Below are 19,023 nucleotides of genomic sequence, written 5' to 3'. Positions count from 1 at the left end.
GAACTTCACTTTCCAGTCTGACATTCAAGTCTGACTTTCTGGTGAGTTTTCTTGATCCTTTGAACTTGAGTTTCTGGTCTAACTTTCCGGTTGTACTTTTCAATAAGTTTTCTTGAACCTTTAAACTAGACTTTTCGATCTGACTTTCTTGTTTAGCTTTTCGGTGATTTTATAAACTTGACTTTCCGACCTGACTTTCCTGTTAGACTTTCCTTTTTGACTTTCCGATGAGTTCTCTTGAACCTTTGAACTTGGCTTTCCTGATTTTATTGTTTGTCTTTCTGGTGAGTATTCTCAAACCTTTGAACTTCACTTCTCGGTCGGACTTTTCTTCCTGACTTTCGGTTAGTTTTCTTGAACCTCTGAACTTGATTTTCCCGTTCGACTTTCCGATGAGTTTTCTTGAACCTTTGAATTTGACTTTCCCATCCGACTTTCTTGTTTGAATTTCTGGTGAGTTTCATTGAACCTTGGAACTTGAATTTTCGGTATGACTTTCCTTTCTGACTTTTCGGTTAGTTTTTTTAACCTTTGAAACTGACTTTCATGTTCGACTTTTCGACGAGTTTTCTTGAACATTTGAATTTGACTTTCCGATATGACTTCCCGGTTAGTTGTCATAAACATTTGAACATGACTTTCCGGTCTAACTTTCATGATTGACTTTATGGCAAGTTTTTTTGAACCATTAAACTCGACTTTTCGATCTCACTTTCCTGTTTGACTTTCTGGCAATTTCTTTAAACTTGACTTTTGATCTGAGTTTCATGTTTGACTTTCCGATGATTTCTATTGAACCTTTAAACTTGAATTTCCGGTTTGGCTTTCTAGTCTGACTTTCCGGTTTGACTGTCCGGTGAGTTTTCTTGATTCTTTAAACTTGATTTTCCGGTTTGACTTTTCAGCTGTACTTTCCAATGAATTTTCTTTAACCTTTAAACTTGACTTTTCGGTCTGAACTTTACTTTTTTTACTTTCCGGTGAGTTTTCTTGAACCTTTTGACTTTCCCGTCTTACTTTCTTGTTTACCTTTCTGGTGAATTTTCGTGAACCTCTGAACTTGACTTTCTCGTCTGACACTCCTTTCTACCTTTTCGGTTAAAATCTTGAACCTATGAACTTGACTTTCCTATTCGACTTTTCGATGAGTTTTCTTGAACCTTTGAACTTAACATTCAGAATTGACTTTCCGGTTTGAATTTTCGATGAATTTTTTTGAACCTTTGAACTTGACTTTCCGATATAACTTTCCGAAAGTACAAACTGGAAAGTTGAGTTCAAAGGATCAATAAAACTCTCCGGAAAGTAAGACTGGAAGATCAGACCAGAAAGTCAGATCAGAAAGGTAAGTTCAAAGGTTCAAAAGAACTCATCAGAGAGTCGAAAAAGAAAGTCAAACAGGAAAGTCAAGTTTACAGAAATCACCGGAAAGTCAAACATGAAAGTCAAGTATAAGGAAATCACCGAAAATTTAAACAGAAAAATAAGATCGAAAGTCAAGTTCAAATGTTTAAGAAAACACAACGGAAAGTCAAATCGGAAAGTTTTATCAGAAAGTCAAGTTCAAAGGTTCAAGAAAACTCATCGAAAAGTCGAATAGAAAAGTCAAGTTCAAAGGTTCAAGAAAACTAACTGAAAATCATAGAGAAAAGTCAAACCAGAAAGTCAAGTTCTATCAAGAAAACTCATCGAAAAGTCAAAAGGGAAAGTCCGATCGGAAAGTCAAGTTTAAAGAAATCACCTGAAAGTCAAAGAGGAAAGTCAAATCGAAAAGTCAAATTTAAATGTTTAAGAAAACACATTGGAAAGTACAGTCGGAAATTCAGACCGAAAAGTCAAGTTTAAAGGATAAAAAAAACTCACCAGAAAGTCAAACCGGAAAGTGAGACTGAAAAGTTAAAATGCAAAGTCAAGTTCAAAGGTTCAAGAGAACTCATCAGAAAATCAAAAAAGATAGTCAAACAAAAAGTTAAATCGAAAAGCCACGGTTAAATAAATCGCCGAAAAGTCAAACAAAAAACGTTGGATAGAAAAGTCAAGTTTAAAGGTTCACATCGGAATGTCAAACCGGAACGTCTTATCAAAAATTCAACCCACAAAGTCTTAACGAAAAGTCAAGTTCAAGAAAACTCATCCGAGAGTCAAACGGGAAAGTCATGTTTAAAGGTTCAAGAAAACTAACAGTAAAGTCAGAAGGAAAATTGGGATCGGAAAGTCAAGTTTAAAGGTTCTTGAACCTTTAAACTTGACTTTTCGACCTGACTTTCCTGTTTAGCTTTTCGTTGATTTCTATAAACTTGACTTTCCGATCTGACTTTACTGTTAGACTTTCCTTTGTGACTTTCCGATGAGTTCTCTTGAACCTTTTAATCTGACTTTCTGGTCTGATTTTTCTTTTTGACTTTCCGATTAGTTTTCTTGAACCTTTGAACTTGACTTTCCTGTTCGACATTATGATTAACTTTCTTGAACCTTTGAATTTGACTTTCCGATATGACTTTTCAATTTAACTTTCCGGTGGGTTTCTTAAACATTTGAACTATTACTTTTCGATCTGACTTTCCTGTTAGACTGTAACACCGTACTTTTTTTTTAAAACACATCGGAAAGCAAACCAACATATTATATTACAAAACGTATTAATATTATACAACATACGTTTATTCCAGTGTTACTTAAAACATACAACGAGTATTATTTTTTTATTACAAAGCATCAAAGTTTAAGCGTGTCAAACATCACTAGACCACAAATGACTTCTCCTGTCCCGAGCATAAAAGCACCACACCTACATGGGAGAAGATGTGTGATGTCGTAGGGGGTGTATACAAAATAGTATTATTTTTAGTGCGAAATACTATTAAATATGCTACAATTTTACACAAGTTATTTATTTATTTATCGAGTGGATATACTTAAACCTTGCTACAACACTTATAGGCAGTGTACCTAATCGTATTATAGTATAGTTTTTAGTAAGTCCGGTTCGTTCCACAGGGAGCTCGTGAAGTATAACGCTATATTTTTTTACACACAATAATTGTAAAAATACAAATATATATATTTAAGTAATATTATTATTATGAAGGGGGGTTTTTACCGTTTAATGACCAGTTTGTCGATTTTAAAATTTTAGTCGCAGTTAAAACCAAATGTAAAATATTAAAAATAAATACAAGACTTAAATTAAAGCATAAAGTAAATAACGATAATGAAATTGCGAATAATAAAAGTGCGATAAAATAAACTTGCGATAATTAAAAAGTACGATAATTAAAAGTGCAACAATAACAATAAAAATGCGATAATTAGAAGTGCAATTAAATATAAAATAAAGGAAATTAAATATGAAATAAAAGAATTATGCTTATTTAAACTTCCGTAATCATGATGTTTGACGTGTTGATTTTAGTTTTATGCCCATGGGTTAATTGTCCTTTGTCCTGGATTATTTAATATGTCCGTCTGGTTTTTGTCCATAACAGTCCATCAGTCATAAATATAAAGTGCGAGTGTCCTCGTCAAATTATTCTTTTACCCGAAGTTAAATATTCCAACTAATTGGGGACTTAAACTGTAACAAGATTTTAATACTTTGTTTAGTAATTACACCAGGATGTCGACTGAGTGTAACCCAAGGTTTTAATATTTTGTTATCAATTATACCAAGTGTCCTTGTACATAATTTCACCCCTGTTTTAATTATTCTAGTGGCTATTAATCCATTCCCGTGTCCGGTTAAATGAACGATTATTCGTACATATAAATACCCCGCCCATCGTGTCCGATTGAGTGTATATGGTAATTTATAGGGACGCCCAATTGTAAATCTTTATATTAACATTAACAAACTATCATTTAGTTAAACAAATATAAAGCCCATTAATAGCCCATAGTCTAATTTCCACAAGTGTCGTTCTTTTGTCCAAACCCCAATTATGGTACAAAGCCCAATTACCCAATTTTAGTAATTAGCCCAACATCATGATTACTTCGTTTTAAATAAGCATAATAATAACTTAGCTACGAGACATTAATGTAAAAAGGTTGAACATAACTTACAATGATTAAAAATAGCGTAGCGTTACACGGACAGAATTTCGACTTACACACTCAAACGATCTCTATCATAAATCTTATTATTATTATAATTTAAAATTAAAATTAAGATTATTGTTATATCTGATTACATTAACATTATGATAGAGATATAGAATATAGATATTGATAATTGATATTGATAATAGATAGATGGATCGATATATAGATCCCAATATATAGAAAAAGGTATGCTTCAATTACGTTTACATAGCCTTTTATAGGCGAATTTATAAATTGAATTTTCACTTATGACCCCTGAACTATGCTCAATTAACAACTTTTTATTATTTAATATTATTCTTATTATGAATTATTTAAATATTATATTTTATTCTTGTGCATAGTTGACTCATAATTTTTACACCGTTGCGTCGAGCGTTGAGAGTTGGTTCATGTCCCGGTTCCGGATTTTCGAACGTCCTTGCGTACTATTTTATATCGTGTACTTTGTGTTTTGTAACTTGTACTCTTGTCATTTTTAGACGTTCCTCATCAATAATTTGAACCTTTTTGATTGTATCTTGTACTTTTTAGCATTTTGGACCTTTTTGTCTTCAAATCTTCGTTTTCGCCTTTTGTCTTCGCACTTATTAAATATAAACGAATATTACTTGAAAATGGAACAATTGCAACTAAAAACTTGTCATTCTTGGGGGATAATGCTATGAAATATATGTTCCTTTTTAGCCTTATCAATATCCCCACACTTGAGCGTTGCTTGTCCTCAAGCAATACAGTCTTGAAATAATATAATACATCACACGAATCACTTCTTTATTCTTCACACTTTGTACATCAGTGATTTTGATAGAGCGGTATAAACAATGATAGTAACAATATGGTTAAAGGTGGGTGTGTCATCCACAGTTGCCTTGGGTTTAGGTCAACGACACTTGCAATCAAATAGCCGATTTACTTTCGGTTTCCAAAGCAAAGTGCACATTTGAAAGGCGGTTTACAGTCCCACATGACTATGAAAATGTAGATCCTTAAGGAAATTGGATCTTTATGAAAACATTTGATCTTTTGAAAATTCAAGCTAGATTTTACTCTAGACAAGTTTTCTGATTTGATCCATCATCGGTGTTGCAAAATATATTTGTGGATCAATATTTTGGCTAAAAACTTTTAGGTTCGTGTAATCCACTGCTATCCCGGTATCGGAAAGCACACATCCAGTTTACTTGTTTCGTATATTACCTTTCGGCAAACTACCGTCCGGTTGTAAAGGAAAGCGATGAACAAGAAAATGTTAAGGCAATGTCTAATGACATGCTTTTGGTTATGGTCTTTTAACGTGTCGGATGCTAGTACTATCCTTGGTAGGAGCAATAGTAAAGATCATCCTATGATTTTTCGGTCTGGCACAAGGTCCTGTCTCCGACCATGCTATGCAACCACCGTTCTTACGGTTGACACCTGATTTGGTTCAGGTGACCTAATGAATTCCAGGTGAATTCCTAGGATTTTACGTTCAATGGTAATGAACGCATTGAAAATGGGTTTTCAGAAAACAAATCGGTTTTAATTTTGATCAAAATATTTTCTCGTTCAAGCTCGAGTTTAGATATCATTGAATTCCATGAGTTTGAATTCTCAATCTTTAAGGTCAATCTCTAGGATTGAGTAATATCAGTCTTAAAAGCTAATTTTTAATCTTTAAGGAGATTATCCTTTCTGGGAATTTGATTCATTAGTCTTATCAAGCTAATTTGCACGGTGCCCCCCCATTGTGCGAGATAAATCCTTCTCATGGTTAGGATAAATCTGACCACATGGCGACCCTGTTTGATGCTGAGGTCCGTGGATTTCCTGCTGATTTTAGAGATGACTTTTCTAGATTTTTCGTCAACCTACAGCTGGTCTGGACGACAACTTCATGACCTAAATCAAGAAGCGCGTGTCTTTTTCGGAAGACTTTACTTCCTTTTAATGATGGAATTGATTCATCGTGTAGATCCATCTTTCTTTCAAATGTATTACAGTAAACCGGGTAAAACTGATTAGTATCGTCCAAAGCAAAAGTACCTGCAATAATCTTGTACAAAAATATGTGATATATGTTTTAAATTGAATAACTTGGTACATTCTTCCCACACTTAGTTTCTTTCTTTGCCTTTTTATTTTCTTCTATTTCATTTTAAATGAATTCAAGCGTTTTAGGGTGTTTCTCAATTTATGTCCTTTTCGAGGTAATGATAATTTCGGTATTATCACCTAGTTTTCATCGTTCATAAATATGTATAAACATGATTTTGAGTTCATTTAATTGAAATTTTTTCAAATTTTCACAAAATTTGGCAAATAAACTAAGTGTAAACCCGAGAGAATTTATAACCCTTCCCCACACTTGAGATCATGCAATGCCCTCATTTGCATGAAATCAGACTATAATTATAAATTCATGAGGGTGATTAGTGTAGAAAAGTGATTAAAAATACCCAGTTTGTAAGCATATTATTTTACATCACATTTGATATTTTGCGCCTTGTCATCAAAATTAGTAGCTTTTTGTTGAACTTAATGACAGTCTTTGAAAGTGCGCTGTTTTACCCTGTTGTATACATAACATAAAATACAAACATATATACATATTTTTGAAGTTTGGTATATAACCCCTACGTTCAAAAATTTATAAAGTATAATATTTTTGGCATACTTTAAATCAATAAAATTAAAAATAATGATAACAAAATTTGTCGCCCCGCCCTCGGGTAAAGTAATTTCGGCTTAATGACCTAGTCTTCAACTCACGACGAATTTTAGAAATCATTTTTTCAACTTAATGAATTAAAGTAAATTTTGTTTTTAAAAACTTAAATTAAAATGCATATTAATTTCATAAAAAAACCTACAAAACAAAAATTCAGAATGGAGGGAGAAAACTAGTTCTTTAGTGTCTGCTAGCGGAAAAGACCAATCGGGTTCCATTCTCGGAACTACACGAGAACAGAACAACTAACTCTAGATAGCATTTTCTTTTTAGAACATTTGAATCTCCCCACACTTAGGTAGCCGTGGTGTCAAAATTGTGATTAACTTCATCGTTAATTTCTCTTGGTCCATAATCAACTTGCATATCCGTGACTTTTTCTTTAAGCCATTGGTCGGATTCCTGTGTAATATCCACAATTTCAACTAGTTTCTCCTTTTCTTTAGGTGATAGATTGGATACTAACCGGTTACATAACTTAAAGTTCCCCTTGGTTCTAGCATCGCGAATCCGTTTAATAAGTTTCTTCATTGAACTATTAATAACGGGATCATTTAATTTCGTATCAACAACGGGGTTCTTTGTTATCATGTCATCATTAGGTGTTACTTCATTTTCCCCACACTTAGGCGTTTCATTATTGCTAAGTATTACCGTTGGAGTTGGTAAAACAACATGGTTCTTACCAATCGTTTTTGCTGGTTCAACGGTTTTGGTTGGTGGAGATTTAGTCTTTCGAATCATAAAGGTGATCGATTTGTCACCACTACTAAGTGTCATTCTACCATTTCCTACATCAAATAACGCCTTGGTGGACGCTAAGAATGGCCGACCTAAAATTAGAGGAATGTTTGGGTCCTCTTCTATGTCAATGACAATGAATTCGACTAGAAAGGTTAAATTACCTACTTGAACGGGTAGGTTGTCAGCAATTCCAACTGGGTGCTTAATGGTTTGATCAAAGAGTCGAACACTCATATCTGTTGGAGTTAACTTACCTACTCCTAATCTCTTATATAAGGAAAGAGGCATAACACTTACACTCGCACCTAAATCTGCTAGTGCATCATACATGACACAATCACTAAGTAGACAAGGAACAATAAATTCACCCGGATCACCTACCCTAGGTGGAGGTTTTAGTGGAACTGTCTTCACCGGGTTTACTTCTACGGTTTTTGTTTCTTGTACTTTCTTATTCTTTTTCTTCTTCTTCTTTCCAGAGGTATCACCAACTTTATTACCTATTACTTGCTCATACTCAACTCTTTTTCTTGGAAATGGGATGGGTGGTTTATATGGTGCCACCACTGGCTTTACATACTCTGGTGGTGGTGGTGTAACTTCTTCATTTTTATTCTCATCTAAAACCTTCCCATCTTCCGGAGCTGGTTTTTCAGAATTTGTTGAAACCATGTTAACATTCTCATTTCGAGGATTTGCTTCAGTATTACTTGGTAGCTTTCCTTGTTCCCTCTCACTCATTAAGCTAGCAAGAGTACCTACGTGTTTTTCTAGATTCAAAATGGAAGCTTGTTGAGTTCTTAATGACTGATCAAACCTCTCATTCGTTTGGGTTTGAGATGTAATAAATTGCGTTTGAGATTCAACTAGCTTGAATACCACGTCTTCCATATTTGACTTTTTCTCTTCGGTTTGTTGTTGTGGTTTATATAAGCCAGGTCTTTGTTGATTGAAAGTGTTGTTTTGAGTTGGTTGGTTATTCGGACCTTGTTGGTTATACCAGTTATTTTCGGGTCCTTTTGGATTGTAAAAAATGTTTTGATTTCGATTGAAGTTTAGCGGTTGATAATTATTTTGATAATTATTTCCCGGCCTTTGGTTCATATAGAAAACATTCTCTCGTTGTTCCATGGTTGGTTCAATGTGACAATCTTTCAATAAGTGTGGTCCACCGCATAGCTCACAACTGATTCGTATTGCGTGAATATCTTTATTCATCTTTTCCATTCGTCTTTCGAAAGCATCTATTTTTGCGGAAACGGAATCAAAGTCATGGCTAGAATCAGCTCTAGCCGCTTTAGATGATCGAAAGATATCTTTTTCTTGGTGCCACTCATGTGAGTGGGATGCTGTGTTATCAATAATTTTGTAAGCTTCAGTTGCGGTTTTCTTCATAATGGAACCACCGGCTGTTATGTCGATGTCTTTTCGTGTAGCAACGTTGACACCTTGGTAGAATATTTGTACTATTTGGTAAGTGTCTAAACCGTGTTGAGGACATCCTCTCAACATCCTTCCGAATCTTGTCCACGCCTCATATAGAGTTTCATTTGGTTTCTGTGTGAACGTAACAATTTCTGCTTGAAGTCTTACGGCTTTAGATGCAGGAAAGAATTGTTTAAGAAATTTTTCAACTAAAACGTCCCATGTATCGATCGCCCCTTCAGGTAACGATTCCAACCAATCTTTGGCTTCTCCCTTTAAAGTCCAGGGAAATAACATGAGATATATCTGTTCATCCTCCACTTCTCGGATTTTAAATAGTGTGCAGATCCTATTAAAGGTACGTAGATGTTCATTTGGATCTTCCTTCGGCGCACCACTAAATTGGCATTGATTAGTCACCATGTGTAGAATTTGTCCTTTGATTTCATAATCTGGCGCATTAATGTCTGGATGAGTAATTGCGTGACCTTGGCCAGTGCGTTTAGCTCTCATTCGGTCTTCCATACTTAGAGGTTCCAGATTCTCCATAATTGAATTTGTTGAATCGGTATCACTAGATGATTCTGATTTAATGGTTCGTTCCTCAACAATCTCTGTTTGAATGATTGGTGGTTCCGGAGGAAAGTTTAATGGTTCAGGATCTACGAACCGTTCCTGAATATTTTTCGGATTCTCAATTGTGAGGTCGGGTTCAAAAAATGGATTATCGGAAATTTGAACTGAAGTACTTGGTCGACTGGATGACGATTCTAAAGAAAAATCAACGGCGGTTATATTTGCTAAATGTCTTGATCTAGTTACAGGTGGTGAACGTATGAAAGGTGGTGAACGTTTTGCTCGGTGCATTCACAGAATATCCTATTAGTTATAAAAATAAGAAAAACTTATATAAGTTGTCCAATTAATAGACTTTTCTGATTTTGCCCACGTTTCGAATAGCCAAAAGATGTAGCAGGTAGCCAGGACCCTTTAAATCGGAAGCCCACAACTAGCCACTAACAAATCCAACTATTACTACGAACCAGAAAAATGTCAACGTCTATTAATTTAACCGCTTAAATAATTTTTCTTTCCGTTTTAAGATTTAGATAAGAAGTATAGAAAATTCTAAGTCCTAAAAACTAGAGTATCGAGAAATAAGGAAGAAATAGATTACGCGTCGAAAAATGTTGAAAAATAAAAAGGTCGAAAAATAGGCGTCGAAAAATAAAAATAAGAAAGTAGTGCGAAATACGGCGTCGTAAAATTCTAAAGCACCTAAAACTTAGTCTAAGGAATAAGCACTTAAGGGATTTTACGGCAAAGCCTAAAAATTCTAGAAGTAAAAATAACTATGGCAAAACTAAACTTAATACTAAAAGTTGCGAATATAGTCTAAAAATCTAAAGGTAATAAAACTAAAAAAAAAACATTTTTTTTATAGACAAAATCTTAAAAAAAATATTTTTTTTAAAAATATATATATATATTTTTTTTTACGTTTTTTTTTTTACGTTTTTTTTTTTACAAACTTATATTTTCACAAATATAAATTAAAAATATAGCGTTTTAGCGGTCCCCGGCAGCGGCGCCAAAAATACTTGATGTCGTAGGGGGTGTATACAAAATAGTATTATTTTTAGTGCGAAATACTATTAAATATGCTACAATTTTACACAAGTTATTTATTTATTTATCGAGTGGATATACTTAAACCTTGCTACAACACTTATAGGCAGTGTACCTAATCGTATTATAGTATAGTTTTTAGTAAGTCCGGTTCGTTCCACAGGGAGCTCGTGAAGTATAACGCTATATTTTTTTACACACAATAATTGTAAAAATACAAATATATATATTTAAGTAATATTATTATTATAAAGGGGGTTTTTACCGTTTAATGACCGGTTTGTCGATTTTAAAACTTTAGTCGCAGTTAAAACCAAATGTAAAATATTAAAAATAAATACAAGACTTAAATTAAAGCATAAAGTAAATAACGATAATGAAATTGCGAATAATAAAAGTGCGATAAAATAAACTTGCGATAATTAAAAAGTACGATAATTAAAAGTGCAACAATAACAATAAAAATGCGATAATTAGAAGTGCAATTAAATATAAAATAAAGGAAATTAAATATGAAATAAAAGAATTATGCTTATTTAAACTTCCGTAATCATGATGTTTGACGTGTTGATTTTAGTTTTATGCCCATGGGTTAATTGTCCTTTGTCCTGGATTATTTAATATGTCCGTCTGGTTTTTGTCCATAACAGTCCATCAGTCATAAATATAAAGTGCGAGTGTCCTCGTCAAATTATTCTTATACCCGAAGTTAAATATTCCAACTAATTGGGGACTTAAACTGTAACAAGATTTTAATACTTTGTTTAGTAATTACACCAGGATGTCGACTGAGTGTAACCCAAGGTTTTAATATTTTGTTATCAATTATACCAAGTGTCCTTGTACATAATTTCACCCCTGTTTTAATTATTCTAGTGGCTATTAATCCATTCCCGTGTCCGGTTAAATGAACGATTATTCGTACATATAAATACCCCGCCCATCGTGTCCGATTGAGTGTATATGGTAATTTATAGGGACGCCCAATTGTAAATCTTTATATTAACATTAACAAACTATCATTTAGTTAAACAAATATAAAGCCCATTAATAGCCCATAGTCTAATTTTCACAAGTGTCGTTCTTTTGTCCAAACCCCAATTATGGTACAAAGCCCAATTACCCAATTTTAGTAATTAGCCTAACATCATGATTACTTCGTTTTAAATAAGCATAATAATAACTTAGCTACGAGACATTAATGTAAAAAGGTTGAACATAACTTACAATGATTAAAAATAGCGTAGCGTTACACGGACAGAATTTCGACTTACACACTCAAACGATCTCTATCATAAATCTTATTATTATTATAATTTAAAATTAAAATTAAGATTATTGTTATATCTGATTACATTAACATTATGATAGAGATATAGAATATAGATATTGATAATTGATATTGATAATAGATAGATGGATCGATATATAGATCCCAATATATAGAAAAAGGTATGCTTCAATTACGTTTACATAGCCTTTTATAGGCGAATTTATAAATTGAATTTTCACTTATGACCCCTGAACTATGCTCAATTAACAACTTTTTATTATTTAATATTATTCTTATTATGAATTATTTAAATATTATATTTTATTCTTGTGCATAGTTGACTCATAATTTTTACACCGTTGCGTCGAGCGTTGAGAGTTGGTTCATGTCCCGGTTCCGGATTTTCGAACGTCCTTGCGTACTATTTTATATCGTGTACTTTGCGTTTTGTAACTTGTACTCTTGTCATTTTTAGACGTTCCTCATCAATAATTTGAACCTTTTTGATTGTATCTTGTACTTTTTAGCATTTTGGACCTTTTTGTCTTCAAATCTTCGTTTTCGCCTTTTGTCTTCGCACTTATTAAATATAAACGAATATTACTTGAAAATGGAACAATTGCAACTAAAAACTTGTCATTCTTGGGGGATAATGCTATGAAATATATGTTCCTTTTTAGCCTTATCAATGTGGGGGATTAGCATGAAGCTAAGTGAATGAGATATCCAAACAGATATCACTAAATAGTCTCAAGCCCAGCATCAATCTAAACACATACATCACGTATCTCAAGAGGACCGGTGACCTGTACGGGGTCCTCAACCACTAGCTGATCGGGCTAGGGCTTATCGATAGTCCCTGCTACTGACTCTCTCGCATAGTCCTTCTGACGCAACGAACGCGTCATTTGAACTATACTACAAAGATATTAGCAACCGAACCCAACCTACCCGGTCAAGGTTGACCACTTCCACCTACCCGGTCGAAGGTGGACACACCTACCCGGTCGAAGGTGATCACTTGTGCACATATAACCATTTAACCATATTCACGGAGTATATATAATAATATAATCACTTGTGGTAATCGGTCTAATCATGTGGTTCATGGCAATGACTAGTAACTAGGGATGGCAATGGGCGGAAAAAAACCTGTGACCCGCGGGTACCCGTGCCGTGACGGGCGGGTATTTATGAAAAAATGTATCCTCAGGCACGGGTCGGGTAAAATTTTTTACACGTTGATGGGTCGCGGGTATTTCATACCCGTCGCGGGTAAAACCCGACCCGTGAATCCGTGATGCCCGTTTGAGCTACCCGCGGGTATACCTGTTTACCCGCATACATATACTTAAATATATATTATATAAATTAATTTTTTAATGTATTTCTATAATTATTTGCGGGTAAAACCCGCCGGTAATGGGTATCCGTTACTAAAAATTAATTAAAGTATATATTTTGTAAACCCGCAGGTTTACGCGCGGGTTGCGAGTACGGGTAGAAAAGTTTACCTGTTGGCGGGTAAACGAGTACCAGCGAGTAAAAAAAAAAATCCTGGCGGACGGGTCGTGGGTACCAAGGATCTGTGCCCGTTGCCCGCGGGTGCCATCCCTACTAGTAACTATGCATGTTACTAAATAACAACATCTGTAAGGATAGAATGATCGGATCGGGTTCGGTCCATGCTTGACATCATTAAGAGGGGATTTAAGGGTCAATTGAGTTTAACTCTCCGGTCCGGAGTACCGTGAATAACCCCTTGCGAGATGATGATCTCAACAGGGGTGGTTAAACGTAGACCCACCATCGGCGGGTAGTCCGGTCATTGATGGCTCGCACTAGGTGGTAGGATTTATGTTCATGGAACGTTACCTGTATATCAAGGATGTCTAGTGAAACTCTATAAGTCCGGTAGCGCGAGTGAAAGAGGGCGTTGTACAGACAGCGTGACTGGTCCGTACGAATATACTAAAAATAGTATGTGTGCAATTTCCAAAAGAACCAGTCCTTCGCCTTGTGATTCGAGTCCGTTATTTATAGCTACAGTGCTGTCCATTCATTGGAGCCATGTGTTCTACGTTACTTTTTGTCTGCACTGCCTGGTAACTTCGTGGAGGGGACCAGGAAATAGTACTATTACCTTTTTTGTTACCTGTCGGCCCTTTGTACAGAGACCGTGATAAGTACAGGACACGTCATCTTTTTCTAGCGCGCCATCATCAAGTTGGTGCCTTTAGTGCACATTTACTTGCGCCAGTAGTGCTATAGCGCGCTGGATATGCACATGGTGCAAGTGTGATGCACAACACGAGTTAATCGGGTATGCGTATCATTAAGTCCCCCAGTTCGATATTATTCGCAAGCATTGCGCATGGTGTCGAACTCAACTGTTGTTAATTCCATGACAGGTGTGATGTGACAGCCGTCACATCACCCGTCACGTTGCATTAAATTCTCTTCTTTAATTGTCGTTTGACATGTGTACGGTCAAGATCTATTATGACCATCTCTCCTCCTCCTACAAATAGAACTTTCTTCATTCGTTTTTCACTTTCCACTTTCTTCTCTCTCCATCATGGCTTATCGCGCTGACTTTTCTAACGTTGGTTCTATTCCTTCATCCATCACCGCCGAATATGTTGCGCATATCTCCAAGCGCTATCCTCCTATGAGAGCTCTATCGCCTGCCGTTCCTGGTCGTCACCGCGCTCCTAGCGGAAAGGTGGCCATTTATAGTGCGGTTTTCGAGCGGGGTAATATGCGCATTCCGCCTACGAATTTCATCTTGCGCGTACTTTCCCATTTTAACATTGGCGTGGGTCAGTTGGATCCTGACAGCGCCTGCCGTCTTGTTGTTTTTCAGATGTGGTGCAGGGCGCGCGACTTTATTCCTATGGTGAATTTGTTCAAGAACATTTTTTCGTTTGAGCGGCTTGATATGGGTTGGTTCTCCTTTCGTTACAACGTTCGCTTTACCGGCGAGCCATTGGAGGAGAATCTGCGCGACTGGAAAGAGCGTTACTTCTTCGTGGATGACACATTCATTCCATTAGAGTTCTCAAATGTGAGTGCTTGGCAATACAGTTTTGACGATAGTTTAAACACGGCGCCACCTTTAAGTTCAAGCGAGAGGTCGATGTTGGATAAGTGTGTAGATCTCACGCTTCCCTTACGTGTGTATAGCAATAACGTATTGTATGCTGGAGGGATATCCAAACATTGGCTAGATCCGAACTACTATCCTCACTTCAGTCGTCATCTACAAGGTACGCAAAGCTTTTTACCTTCTTTTATTCTTCATCCTCCTTAATGCTCCTACCCTTTATTGACAGCAATTTCCTTCTCCGAGTACCTCGAGTTCTCTTCTTCTACTTCTGTAGTGGTGGATCGCATGCCTCTAGGGAAAGGTTTTTCTACAAAGCGCCCCGTCACTGCAGCTTTTACTTGTAGCCCTTCGCGCAAGAAGAATAAGAAGAAGGTTGAGGCGCAATATGCTGACTTCCCAAGCGATGTCCTCGCGGGAAACTCGTTCCTCCTCCTCGTGACGTGCTTGCTCCAAAGAGGCGCAAAAGATCTGCTGCTCCTTCCTCCTCAAAGTGCGCTCGTACTGGTATGCTGTGCATTTCCTTTGTTACTTATTATGATTGTACTTCGGCATTACTTTAATTGTTATTATTCTGATACAGATGATGGGCACGGTTGTAGCGCGAGAGGGAGTGCGGATAGGCCTCATCCTTCTCCCATTCGGATCGACAGTGACTCTTATGTCGAGAGGCAGCGCTCAAACTCAGCGGGTTCTTGTAAAGGTAAGAAGGTCCAAAGTCCCAGGCCGAGCAACGAGTCTTCCGATGATGAATTCAGCATGATGAGGGATACCATAATGCGTCTCTATGCCAGGCTTGACAAGGCACAGCAAGCAAACAATAAGATTCAAGCATAATTGGATCACATTAAGCTTCAGAATAACGATCATGAGGAGACCATTCGCGTGCTACGTGTTCAGTGCGCCAAATCAGAGCAGCGAGCAAGGTCGGACGCTCACGAGTTTGAAGTGTTGAAGGCAGGTCTACCTCGTATAGTGGATCATGCTTTGAACAACAATGCTGTGAATGATCGGTACAAGAATGCTTTAAAAGCTATACAGGACGTCGAGCGCCTTCACTTTTGGGATATCATAAAGGAACACATTCAGGTGCCCACTATTCTTCCCAAGGCTGTTCGAGACTGCCTTATTCCTGGAGCGCGAAAAATCGCTAGGGAGGCCTACGGAGCGCTACGTCATATCCCCATTTCCCGGCTTGAGGAGTTGTTGCGCAACCCGTGAGTTTCGGCGCGAGAGTTGATAGATTCTAAGTTGTAATTTTGCTTTGTAATATCATGATGCGTCACGACGCGTGTAACATTTTGTATCAAGTGTATTTTTTCGCAATAAATGGAAAATGTATTACCGTAATGTAAGCTTATGATGCGCTTACTTTTCGTATTCTTGTTTCATTACTTGGTACTTATTATTATTTTATACTCTCGGCGTACTGTCGCTAACCTTCATGTGTGCTGATGTGCACTCAACACACACTTTGGTTGCGCGCCTATAATCGCGTCGAAGAGTTATCCAAACGTTAGTTTGGGACTGTGGTCAAGCGCGACCAACGCTTTTTTGTTTATAGTCATGACTCACATATCTCTAGGTCTGCTCGGGTGGAACTAGGTCAACCAATGACCGTCGCTCTCCGGTAATAAGTCTAGTCTGTCGCCAAACAGACTTCTGCCGCGCAGGAGCTAGGGAAAGTCATCCCTTAAGTAGGTAGGAACGCGCTAGTATTTTACTGTGCGCGTGCAGTTCAAATCATAAAGCTATTCAGCTCCAAGAGGCACATGAATTCTTAACTGAAAATGACTTAATGCTTTAACATAATTGAAAAACGAGTTTACAGTAGCGCAGTACACGGTCGACCTACAAAGGCGCGTTGTTTAGTAATTACATGTAAATATAGACAAAGTAGGTGATTGATCAAGTCTCCTATTTTCTATATTACATGTAGCATATTTTAAGCGAAGTATCATGCCAGGTCCGCTTGATAGGATTTCCCTTAAGCTCTGCCAGTTTGTAAGTTCCAGTGTTATTGATCCCAACGACCCTGTAAGCTCCTTCCCAGTTTGTGTAACATCCCGCCTTTTTCCGTTTACTTTTCCGTTTAATGATTTAAATTCCGTTATATGTTTATGACATCCCTCGTTAATACGCGTTTTAAAAATATCTCGTTTAGGTAATTCCCGCACCCGAATGAAACTAGAGGGACCAAACTTGCCAAAGTGCCAAACCTTTGACTAGGTCAAAGGTCAACACTCCATCTCCTCCATTCACTTTATCAATTTCTTTTCTCTTTTCTTTTAACACTTTCAAACTATCTCTAAAACTCCATCTCCAAGAATCATCATCTAAATTCGTTCAAGAAAGATTCAATCAAAACAAATTACATATTTGAACTCCTTGCAACTTCCTCTTCGATTCCATACCGATTACATCTCATTTGGGTAACTTTCTAAAACCACTAGATTTTGTGTTCTTGATTTTTTTAACTTATAAAGTTGTTAATTAGTGTCTATGGCTCAAGTCTAACATGAATATATGATTTATATGTTCGATCTTGTTATTTTTGATAACTAGCATGAACTTAAAAGTTTGGTGTGTTTGATTGATGATTTGGTTGCTTAAATGTTGTTAAATATTATAAATGCATGTATTAAATGTGTTCCTAACATCACTAGCTTCAATTTGATGTGTAGGTTGTTTTAGAAAACTTCATAAACATGATTAGTGATTTTGGTGAATTTGGGTTAGGGTTTGATGAACTTGAAATGAACTTTTGATGTATTGAATGCCATGAATTATTGTTAGTAAGTAGTTAGTTGTATTGTATGCTTGATTACCTACGAAACGGCGCGTTATATGGATGCATTTATTTCCCGAATCCTATTTTGTGCATTTATGAACTTGAGCATTTATGGTGAGCATTAATTGAGCATTAAATGTTAGAAAGTCGGTTATTGCAAATGATGTTTTTGGTTGGTGAAATGTATTTAGTTGTGTTCTTTGTCAAATTACCTTTCTAACGACATAAGATACGAGTTCTAAGTGTTTACGGTTTGTGTTTTATGTTTGTTTGAATTTTGGTTTGAGACTTAGAAAAACTGAAACTGGCCAGGTACCAGCTCGCGTGTAATGCTGCGGCGCGGCCAGCCTTTGTCGCGGCGCGACATAAGGCGTGTCCAGCTTCTGACCACCTTGTCCAATATACGAAAAATGTGTGGCATGCTATGGACCTCCGATTCACATGAAACTTATTCTAACATGCTTATATATGAATAACTAACACAGAAAAATAGTTCGGGACCCGACCCGAACGTGTTGACTTTTTCGTTGACTTTGACCGACCAAAGTTTGACTTTTTGTCAAACTTAACCAAATGATTATGCAATCTTTCTAACTTGTTTCTATACTTGTATCTTGCATGAAACTTGACAATTTGATTCACATGCTACATAATCGAGTCGTAACGAGCCATAGGACTAATTGAACATCTTTGACCTATCGCGTTTACCGTTATTGATACGACCTATTTATTTAGGTCAAGACTAGCATTGTCCTTTGCACACGTTACTTTGTGAAGTACTTTTCATACGTGCACTCAAGGTGAGATCGTAGTCTCATCTTTCAAACAACTTTTATGCTTTAAACTATGGGATGAGAAACATATACGTATCATACTTTTACACTTTAAACACAAGTACGGAAACGAACATTCCACGTACGGGTTTGAACAAAAATCCTCAATTCAATTATCATTAGTTACACTTGCAGGGTGTAAACGAGAACTTATATTATGTGATCACATGGGCTTGACGAGCCTCATTCGGACGGTTCACTACCGTTAGCGGATGAAATATATTTTCGGGTCTAGTGTATGTTCTAACACTACGCAAAGGGTGCAAAACAGTTAAGTTTGATAATTGGGTGCCCGTGAAACAAATAACAACTTTGGAATGCAAATGATTTTGATAATCATATTATATTAAATCTTGTGGTTCAAATGCAACGTTTACTAAAACACCTATGATTTCACCAACATTTTCG

Source organism: Rutidosis leptorrhynchoides, chromosome 6 (genome assembly GCF_046630445.1).
Source record: "Rutidosis leptorrhynchoides isolate AG116_Rl617_1_P2 chromosome 6, CSIRO_AGI_Rlap_v1, whole genome shotgun sequence".
Classification (NCBI taxonomy): Eukaryota; Viridiplantae; Streptophyta; class Magnoliopsida; order Asterales; family Asteraceae; genus Rutidosis; species Rutidosis leptorrhynchoides.
Note: the sequence above shows the minus strand (reverse complement) of the source record.